Source organism: Acanthochromis polyacanthus, chromosome 7 (genome assembly GCF_021347895.1).
Source record: "Acanthochromis polyacanthus isolate Apoly-LR-REF ecotype Palm Island chromosome 7, KAUST_Apoly_ChrSc, whole genome shotgun sequence".
NCBI lineage: Eukaryota > Metazoa > Chordata > Actinopteri > Pomacentridae > Acanthochromis > Acanthochromis polyacanthus.
This window is the reverse complement of record NC_067119.1, coordinates 6,555,688-6,564,925: the sequence shown is the minus strand read 5'-3', so window position 1 is coordinate 6,564,925 and position 9,238 is coordinate 6,555,688.

Genomic DNA, 9,238 nt, shown 5'->3' with positions numbered 1-9,238 from the left:
CTGAGAACATCGTTGGAGGCAAAGTCTTTTTCTGACTTTGTTCAACAAGCGAGGACCACACTCTGCTGAAAGGAGAGTCCTGAGAGGTCTACAGTTACCCTGCAGAGATGAAGAGAAGACAGCACCTACGACATCCAGAGAGGCACAGGAGGAAGCAGCAGAGGGCTGCTCCACTCCAGGGGCTGGAGGACCCAGTGACCCACCACAGCCTGATGAGACGGGGGCTTTCCACCACCACCATCCGACTGAGAAGACAGCTGAGACGCCCGCACTTGTGTTCCAGCTGCTACTAAAGATAACTGCCAGACCAACGATTGGCTATCGGGACCTCTCCACTCCCCCTGCCTATGAAGAACACCCTCTGCCCACAAAGAAGACTTCATACCGAGTCTGCTGGTCCACGGAGGAGTTCAACTAGATGCAGGTGAAGACCGGGCGTGGCAGCTAAGGCCTGGCTGTCCGCTCTCTCTCCTAAATTTACTAATTAGAGAAGATTCTTAGGTACGCTCAGCTTAGTTTAATTTAGTTAAGTTAGAAATAATCAGAAATAATTAAATTGTTTAATCATGAATTAATGCTGTGCCCCTGCTAATAATTGCTTAATAAAACGCTATATTGCATTTAAAGAGAAGTCTAATGAAATGATTATGATTCACCTATTCTGCATAGTGGTAAAAAGTTAAGTTGATTGTGTGCATTAAATCTAATGGTTCTTAAAGGTTACTTTAATCCAACTAGTTATTTAAACATTACCCCTGGGGTTAGTTATCCAAACCTCTAAAACGAACCTAGGAATATCAACAAGTGCCACAGTTTTAAGAGGAAAGCTGTCGTTAACAAACGTGGTCAATAAATCAATTCTACTACTTAGGAGGGCTGCTTAGTAAGAGAGTATTTATTGGAGTAAGAGGGGTAAGACGTTTGGAAGAAGACAGTTAGGACCTAGGCGAGTATTCCTCGACACCAGCTTAATTATTCTGCTGAAACCTGTTAGGTGGAATACTAATAGGCAGATAGAATCTGACCCTTTAAACGGAGAGCTGGTCCTGATTTAACCTGAGGCAAGGGTTAAAGAAGGCTATACTGAACGACATGGCGTCCCTGGGTGGGCACGGCTCGACTAAGACAGACGCTAAAAAGGGACTCCTGTCAGATGATACTGACCGACATGGCGTCCCTGGCTCGACTACGACTAAAAGAAAAGTGTCCAAAAGAATATTCTGAGGGTCCAGACCGACACCTAGAATCAACCGCCAGAGCCTTCCAGTGGAAACTGGGGAAGAGAGGGCGAATCTCTTCTGACCGAGGGTCCACAGCTGCAGAGATTGGGGAAGGAAAAGGACGAGACCTTCTGACCGAGGATCCACAGCACGGGTGATCAGCTGACAGAGAGACTCGGGATCATCACGCCTGACGGGAGGTACAGTGAGAACCGCAGGCTAGAAGAAGCCGCAGTGACCTTGGGCCAGCGCACCCCAGAAAAGAGGCACCGCGGAGCAGCCAGACAGAGTCTGCACTCATCCCTGCTCAACGGTCCTACGAGAGGTTTTGAGGAAGCAGATAACTCGAGACGACAAAGACGATGGCTGAGAGCCAGCCAGAGAAAGATGTACTCGTCCCTGCCAAAGAAAAAGAGCCAGTTCAAGAAGACGCGAAAGTCGGAGGCTCCGATGAATCAGAGGAAGAAGATTCATCTTCCAAAACCCCAGTGCCCGGGTAAACAACGATCAGTGAAGTGGTAAGAGTCCGCTTCGCAGAGCTTCACCCAGGTTCCACTCCGGTGTACCAGATCCAGATTGTACTGGTAGGAGAGGGATGGAGCAACTGTCTGCAAGAGACACAGATGAGGAAATGAGAGTTACAGGACATGCTGCATCGCAGGGTGAGAGCTCAGACGCAGATGAGGAAGTAAGGCCAAAAATAGAGTTGGCCACATCAGCTGCAGGCACCCCGGCTGCAGAGGCAGAGAAGCGGCTGTAGAGGATGGCAGCTGTCACTAAGGAAATGAGTAATTGAAGCACCAGAGAGCCCAGATGAGATGGGGAGGCTGTCTGATTGGGAAACGATGAGGTGGATCGTTTCGTCCAGAAGAGAAGAATTGCTGTCGGGATCGAGGAATGGGACCAAACCCCTAAAAGAAAAATTGTCCCAGAGAAGTACGTGGAAGAAGTGGTGCGGGTCGTACATGAAGCGCTTGGCCATGTGAGCACACTACCTACCCGTAGGGAGCTGGAGAAGCTGCAACTCTGGATTCCAGAGTGCCGTATACGACAAGTGCTGAGGGCCTGTGAAGTATGTGGTCGATACAACGCAGGATGCCGAGGGCGAAGAGTAGACGGGCTCACCATCCGGAGCACTATTCCCTGGGGTTCTATCTGCATGGACGTAGCAGGCCCAATGGGGGTTGCAGGGAGAAGAGGTGAGAAATACCTTTTAGTGCTGGTGGACTCTATGTCATTCCATATGGTTACTAAACCAGAGAAGAAGGCTAACAGCTACAGTGTGGTTGGCATGCTAAGAAGAGCTAAATATGAGAAGCCTGACATAATAAAGGAAGTTTTAGATAGCAATACAGTTTTGCTTGAAAGAAGAGGAATCCAAGAAGTGGAGCAGCTAGAGCCAGTTCCAGATTAAAGAAAACCAGGAATCAAAAACCATGGCTACGAGCACACAAGGCTTACCACCCTTCGTCGGAGTAGCCAACGTTAAAGGGGTGGTTACTATGCAGAGAAATACAACGAGGCTCTGGGCAGGCAGAGCCCTGAAAAACTGGATGATGCTGAAAACAGAATCCTGTCAGATGATGCAGAGATGCAAGTCATCGGCGGCTGTGAGGACACATCTGAACTGTTGCAGATCGTGGGGGAAGTGACCGTCACCACTGAAGACGATGCATGGACGCAGCTGGGTGATGTGGTTAACCTGTCTGCTCCAGAGGATGATGAGTATCTTTTAAAATGACCTGGTGTTAGCTACCTGTGATCTCAAGGAGAGGGTGTCAAGTGGGGCCTAGTTATTTGAGATCCCAGGAGCAACCACCACCTAAATAAAAGCTTTAAGCAAACCAATGAAAAGTTAAAATGAGAAACTATATAAGTTAACCACATGATTATGCTTATGCTTGATGCAAGAATGATTTTAATAGGCTGATATATATTCTGAAATGATTATTGCTATAGAAGAGAATGATTTAAAATAAGTTATTTGATCATGCTAAGAAAAATGATTTAAAGAAGTGATTCAGTGTAACTAAGTGAGTTTTGAATGGAAGTAATCTGTGCTGTTCTGAGCTGTATGCAGACAGGATGGGAAAAGCAGAAGTCTCCTCAGAAATGAGGAACTTGGAGTTTCCACAGGATGACAGGATGGGCTCAGGCCTACATTGTCATGACAACTGAAGTGTGTGTAACAAGTGGATGTGTTAACAGAAAAGATGGAAAGAATGATGTATGCGTGATAGGAAGAAGGTTGTGTCTTAAACCTATGAATTAATTACCTGGGCGTACCTATTAGTTAGAATTGTGTGTGAAAATGTGTATGTGCTAAGCTGAAGTCGAGCTAGGGTATAAAACCCAGAGACACAGACACTGAATTGGGAGTTCTCCCCTGGAGGGGGAGATGCTGCTCGCCGGAGCTGCCGGAGAGCATCGCCAAAGTTCTGAAGAGTCGACACCGGACCCTTTTGCCCAAGAGACGTGAAGACAACGCAGGACTTAGGCTCCAGAGTTCGCTGAGAACATCGTTGGAGGCAAAGTCTTTTTCTGACTTTGTTCAACAAGCGAGGACCACACTCTGCTGAAAGGAGAGTCCTGAGAGGTCTACAGTTACCCTGCAGAGATGAAGAGAAGGCAGCACCTACGACATCCAGAGAGGCACAGGAGGAAGCAGCAGAGGGCTGCTCCACTCCAGGGGCTGGAGGACCCAGTGACCCACCACAGCCTGATGAGACGGGGGCTTTCCACCACCACCATCCGACTGAGAAGACAGCTGAGACGCCCGCACTTGTGTTCCAGCTGCTACTAAAGATAACTGCCAGACCAACGATTGGCTATCGGGACCTCTCCACTCCCCCTGCCTATGAAGAACACCCTCTGCCCACAAAGAAGACTTCATACCGAGTCTGCTGGTCCACGGAGGAGTTCAACTAGATGCAGGTGAAGACCGGGCGTGGCAGCTAAGGCCTGGCTGTCCGCTCTCTCTCCTAAATTTACTAATTAGAGAAGATTCTTAGGTACGCTCAGCTTAGTTTAATTTAGTTAAGTTAGAAATAATAAGAAATAATTAAATTGTTTAATCATGAATTAATGCTGTGCCCCTGCTAATAATTGCTTAATAAAACGCTATATTGCATTTAAAGAGAAGTCTAATGAAATGATTATGATTCACCTATTCTGCATAGTGGTAAAAGTTAAGTTGATTGTGTGCATTAAATCTAATGGTTCTTAAAGGTTACTTTAATCCAACTAGTTATTTAAACATTACCCCTGGGGTTAGTTATCCAAACCTCTAAAACGAACCTAGGAATATCAACAAGTGCCACAGTTTTAAGAGGAAAGCTGTCGTTAACAAACGTGGTCAATAAATCAATTCTACTACTTAGGAGGGCTGCTTAGTAAGAGAGTATTTATTGGAGTAAGAGGGGTAAGACGTTTGGAAGAAGACAGTTAGGACCTAGGCGAGTATTCCTCGACACCAGCTTAATTATTCTGCTGAAACCTGTTAGGTGGAATACTAATAGGCAGATAGAATCTGACCCTTTAAACGGAGAGCTGGTCCTGATTTAACCTGAGGCAAGGGTTAAAGAAGGCTATACTGAACGACAATGTCTTATAGAAAATCCATTTTGCAGCTTATCCCAGCGAGCTAAGTCAGAACATCCATCTGCTGCGATGAAACTCCTCGGTAATGTTTGGATTAGTGGGAGAAATAATCTAGCTTCTTCCCAAAAGGTAGAAATGAACAAAAGGATGAATTCTGTTTTGGATAATTGTTGCCCTGTCGGCAGCATCCGTTATTTATTGGTGTGTGGTTTGAGTGTTTTCATGAAGTGTAGCAGGAAATTAATGCCAGCGAGACACAAGCCGCTCTCCTGTAAACACTGTCAGCGTTTTAATGAGCAGAATGTGAATCACGCTGCACAGATTTATTAAAATGGAAAGATGAGCACACTGTATATTGCTTTCGGTTTGTCTTTTTTTTTTTGGTCAATTTAGGCGGAAAATTAAATGCAGAGCAGCATAAAAAATATGCTAAATCATTATTAATTATTCTGACATTCTAATGTGGGTTTATTTGTGAATAAAGGAAATATGTAAGACCTGTTGAAAAATTGCAAGAATCTGCATTTTGCCGTGTTGGATCTGAAGAAGGTTCTAAGTAGAGATTCAAAATGCAGGAAGAAGAAATGGGAGCGAGAGGGGGAAAAATTCAGTGGAGCTTCTTGCAATTTTGCAGCTGGTCTACAGATTTTGATGGGGAGTGTATGTGACTGCTGAGCATCTTAGTGGTTAATGAAGATACTATGGCAGCCTTTATAACAGGGAAAAATGGACAGAAATTGCATTATGGACAATCAAAACTTCAACTCAGGATGTCTCCAGTGACATTTTCCTTCTAAGAATAAACTGTTGTGGATTTTACTGGACGTAGAATCTAGTTTGAGGACTCATTTTGCCTTTTCTGCCTTTCCAGAGCATGACTCTCACATGTTTCCAGTTAGATTACGACCAGTTATAACCAGAATCCATTTCTTTGTGCACCCACAATCCCAACCAAGGGTGTCTATAGTGTGTCTGATAATAGAAAACTTTCTCTTTAACCCTCTGGTCACTGTTTTCATTTCACCGCCGCCTCCGATTTCTGTATATTAGCAGTGTGGGCTGCTGGGTCGCTACACCATATTATGCATCCATGTGGTCAGTAGGCAGCTAAAAGCTCATTTCAATTGATAATATTTTATGGTATATGTCATTTTTAAACTCAGAAAATGCATGTAGCTGTGTTTGGTCGCTTCAAACCTGCAGTCCAGAGCTCCAGGCATGAAATTTAGCTATTTTTTTTTGTAATTCTGGACCATCAAAACTGGCGAGTAACAAAGAAAGTGTGTTTCAGAGATCGGCAAATAAGCTCTATTGATCGTAGCTGTCAATCACAAATCAATAAATGTTCATTTCTGGGAGCAACTGCTGCTGCAAATGTCAACCTCATTCTGAAATAGGAGAGTAAAGAACAGGAGGTGATGGTCGTGTGGTGTTTTTATACCTTTTCTGCACTATTCCGTCACTATTTTAATAGAACGCCTTCACTCTTCATGTTCCACTCATTTTATTTGTTCATGCAGATCAAATGTTCTTGTCTATTTTTACACAAAAATAAATCATCCTGACATTTGATTTGGCCTCGCTGCAGCTGTAAGAACGGATTGATTCAGAAACCTGCAGTCGTTCTTTCACTGCGTGACGTCCTCGGCTGCAGTTCTACAAAGACATTTAGATCAATAACACAAATACCGCCGTGCCATAGTGGATCTAGTTTACAGTGTTTTGCAGACTTCCCCAGGCTTTGGTGTTTTTTTGCCTCCAAATTTTCACCCAGTAAACTGTTTTTGGAAGTAAAGATTGCTCCAGTGGTTAAATTAGAGTATCTCAGACAGTGAATGTTTGACGGAAGCGTTTACATTCGCAGGAGCAGACACTTGAATCCTTACATGTTTTCTGTAAAGCAGGTGATGTGGATTTGCGGTTGCCAGGAAATTATAAAGCAGGAGCAGTACTGAAAACACTAGTGGAAGCATCCATCCTGTGGAAATTCTACAGAAAATCCATGAACACATGCCACAGAATGACCCGGTCATGTTTACAGCTGCGAGTAAACAACTAAATCAGGTGTCCGGATAATTAACCTTCCTGCAGATGTGTCATTCTGTTGATGAAAAGAAACTAGAGAAGATATTATAATGTATATTCTCCATGTGTTCAGAGAAGTCCATTGACTACACCAAAACTGACAATAAAATGACCTTTTTATCAAGAGTAAAGTCATATTTTTTCCTGTCAAACTCTATTAAAACACATTTAGCTCAGCAACAAATACAGTAAATCATCCTGCTGGAAAAGTCATCAAATGTGCATTAAATAAAAGCCCCGATAACTGAACTATTTACCCAGTTTGAGGAGCATTTGTTAAAAACTACAGTGTCTGCCTGTTTTAGGATATTAGTGTCCTTCACACATTATGACCACCTGCCTAATATTGTGTTTGTCCCCCTTTTTCTGACCCAACGAGGCATGGACTCCACTAGACCCCTGAAGGTGTGCTCTGGTCACTGGGATGTTAGCAGCAGATCCTTTAAGTCCTGGAAGTTGCTCCGTGGATCGGACTTGTTTGTCCAGAACATCCCACAGATGCTGGATTGGACTGAGTCAACACCTCAAACTGGTAGTTGTGCTCCTCAAACCACTCCTGAACCATTGCTGCTTTGTGGTTTGGAGCATTTTCCTGCTGAAAGAGGCCATCAGGGAGCACAGTTTCCATGGAAGGGTGTGGATGGTCTGCAGCAGTGCTTAGGTAGGTGCTAGGACCCAAAGTTTCCCAGCAGAACATTGCCCAAGTTATGCTTAATTGCTTTATATTTACTGGCTAGTTGCAGAAACATATTATTTTTGGGGACTTTGAGGACTTCTGTGTTTCCAGTGAGGAAAATGGCCTGTTACTGCCGAAAGGTTTTACAGGTTTAAAAGCTAATGAAACGAGGCGGATGCACGTTTTCTAGGTTCATATTATGATGTGAATAATTATTGTTGTGTTGAATATGTCAAGCTTTAACTTTAAAAGCAGTTAAAATGTTTGTGATATCTTTGAACTGGATGTGTGATGTAGTATTGTGCATGACAAGATGAGAAACAAGATGAGAGGGAATTACTTTGCAAATACTTGAAGCACGAATGTAATTGAATTCTGACCTTGCCCATAGGTCAGCTTTTTGAGTTGGATTCCACAAACCGGATTGCAATATCATGAGAAGTCTGCACTGTGCTGGGAACTACAAGAAGACATTCTGAGGAACACCATTACTGGATGGTGAGCCACTGCACAAAAGAATCTAACTACACTTCAAACTGCAAACTTCAGACTTTATTTATTTGTATAGCACTTTTCATGCAGAACAACACAAAGTGCTTCACAAGAATTAAAAACAAAGAAGGCAATAAATAAATACAATTAAAAATAGAAGTAAAAATAAAATTTAAAAAAATCTCCACCCTCCCTACATATCGACAGCCATTCACATGCAAGCACACATACAACATGACATCATGATGTGTGGTTGGACTGAACTGTGCTGTTTATTTTATTAAGAAACATTTTTGTTAAGATTTCTTTATTTCCACCAAAAAAAAAGTCCAGCTCTAATCCTAACCCAAAAATGTTGAAACTGTGGGAATCAGATAACCTAGCCACGCTAGACAACCCACGGCAACGAATTTAATTCTCTGCCAGGGTGGGTCTAGTTACCCTCCATAAGGCTCGAGGATGGATTCTCCTAAAAGTGGCCGGACCAATCACCATGAAGTGTAGAGTCAGAAGGCGGGCGTAACTAAGTGACGACAGAGGCGTGACGATTCTGACAGAAACAACCAGCGCACAAAAAACGGTTATCTTTCGACTCGGCTTTGGCCACAGCCCTTAAAGATTTGAAGCTAAAATTCAACTTGAAAGATAAACAAAGGACGGCACTGAAGTGTTTCATTGAGAAGAAAGACGTATTTGGACTTATGCCGACAGGATATGGCAAATCCTTAATATACCAGTTGGCTCCGCTGGTTGGGAAGCTAATGGGACTTAGCCACAATCCGCCGGTGCTCTCGGAACTACGTCAGCCTATTCGTTGCGTTGATTGGTTGTACACCTACCCAATTGCTGCAGAGGGATTTGATAGACAACCTTTTAGCCCGCCTCCCTCCCTGTCGAGCTTCCCTAGACCCTTGTGCCGTCAGAAACATGGGTATAGCGTGGCTAGGCTAGGAATCAGAAGTTTCGCTGTGAAAATACTTTTGTTTTCCCCACATTTTCAAACTTTAAAACAGGTCAAATTTGGCCTAAACGGACTAAACCGAGCCAGCAGTTTGTCACAGGTGTGCTTCACTTCCCTTCACACCTGATTTCAGCCACACATGAACTGTTTCACCACTAAGCATGACCGTGTTTCCAGCTGACTTCTTTTCTGTTTTAACTGCAT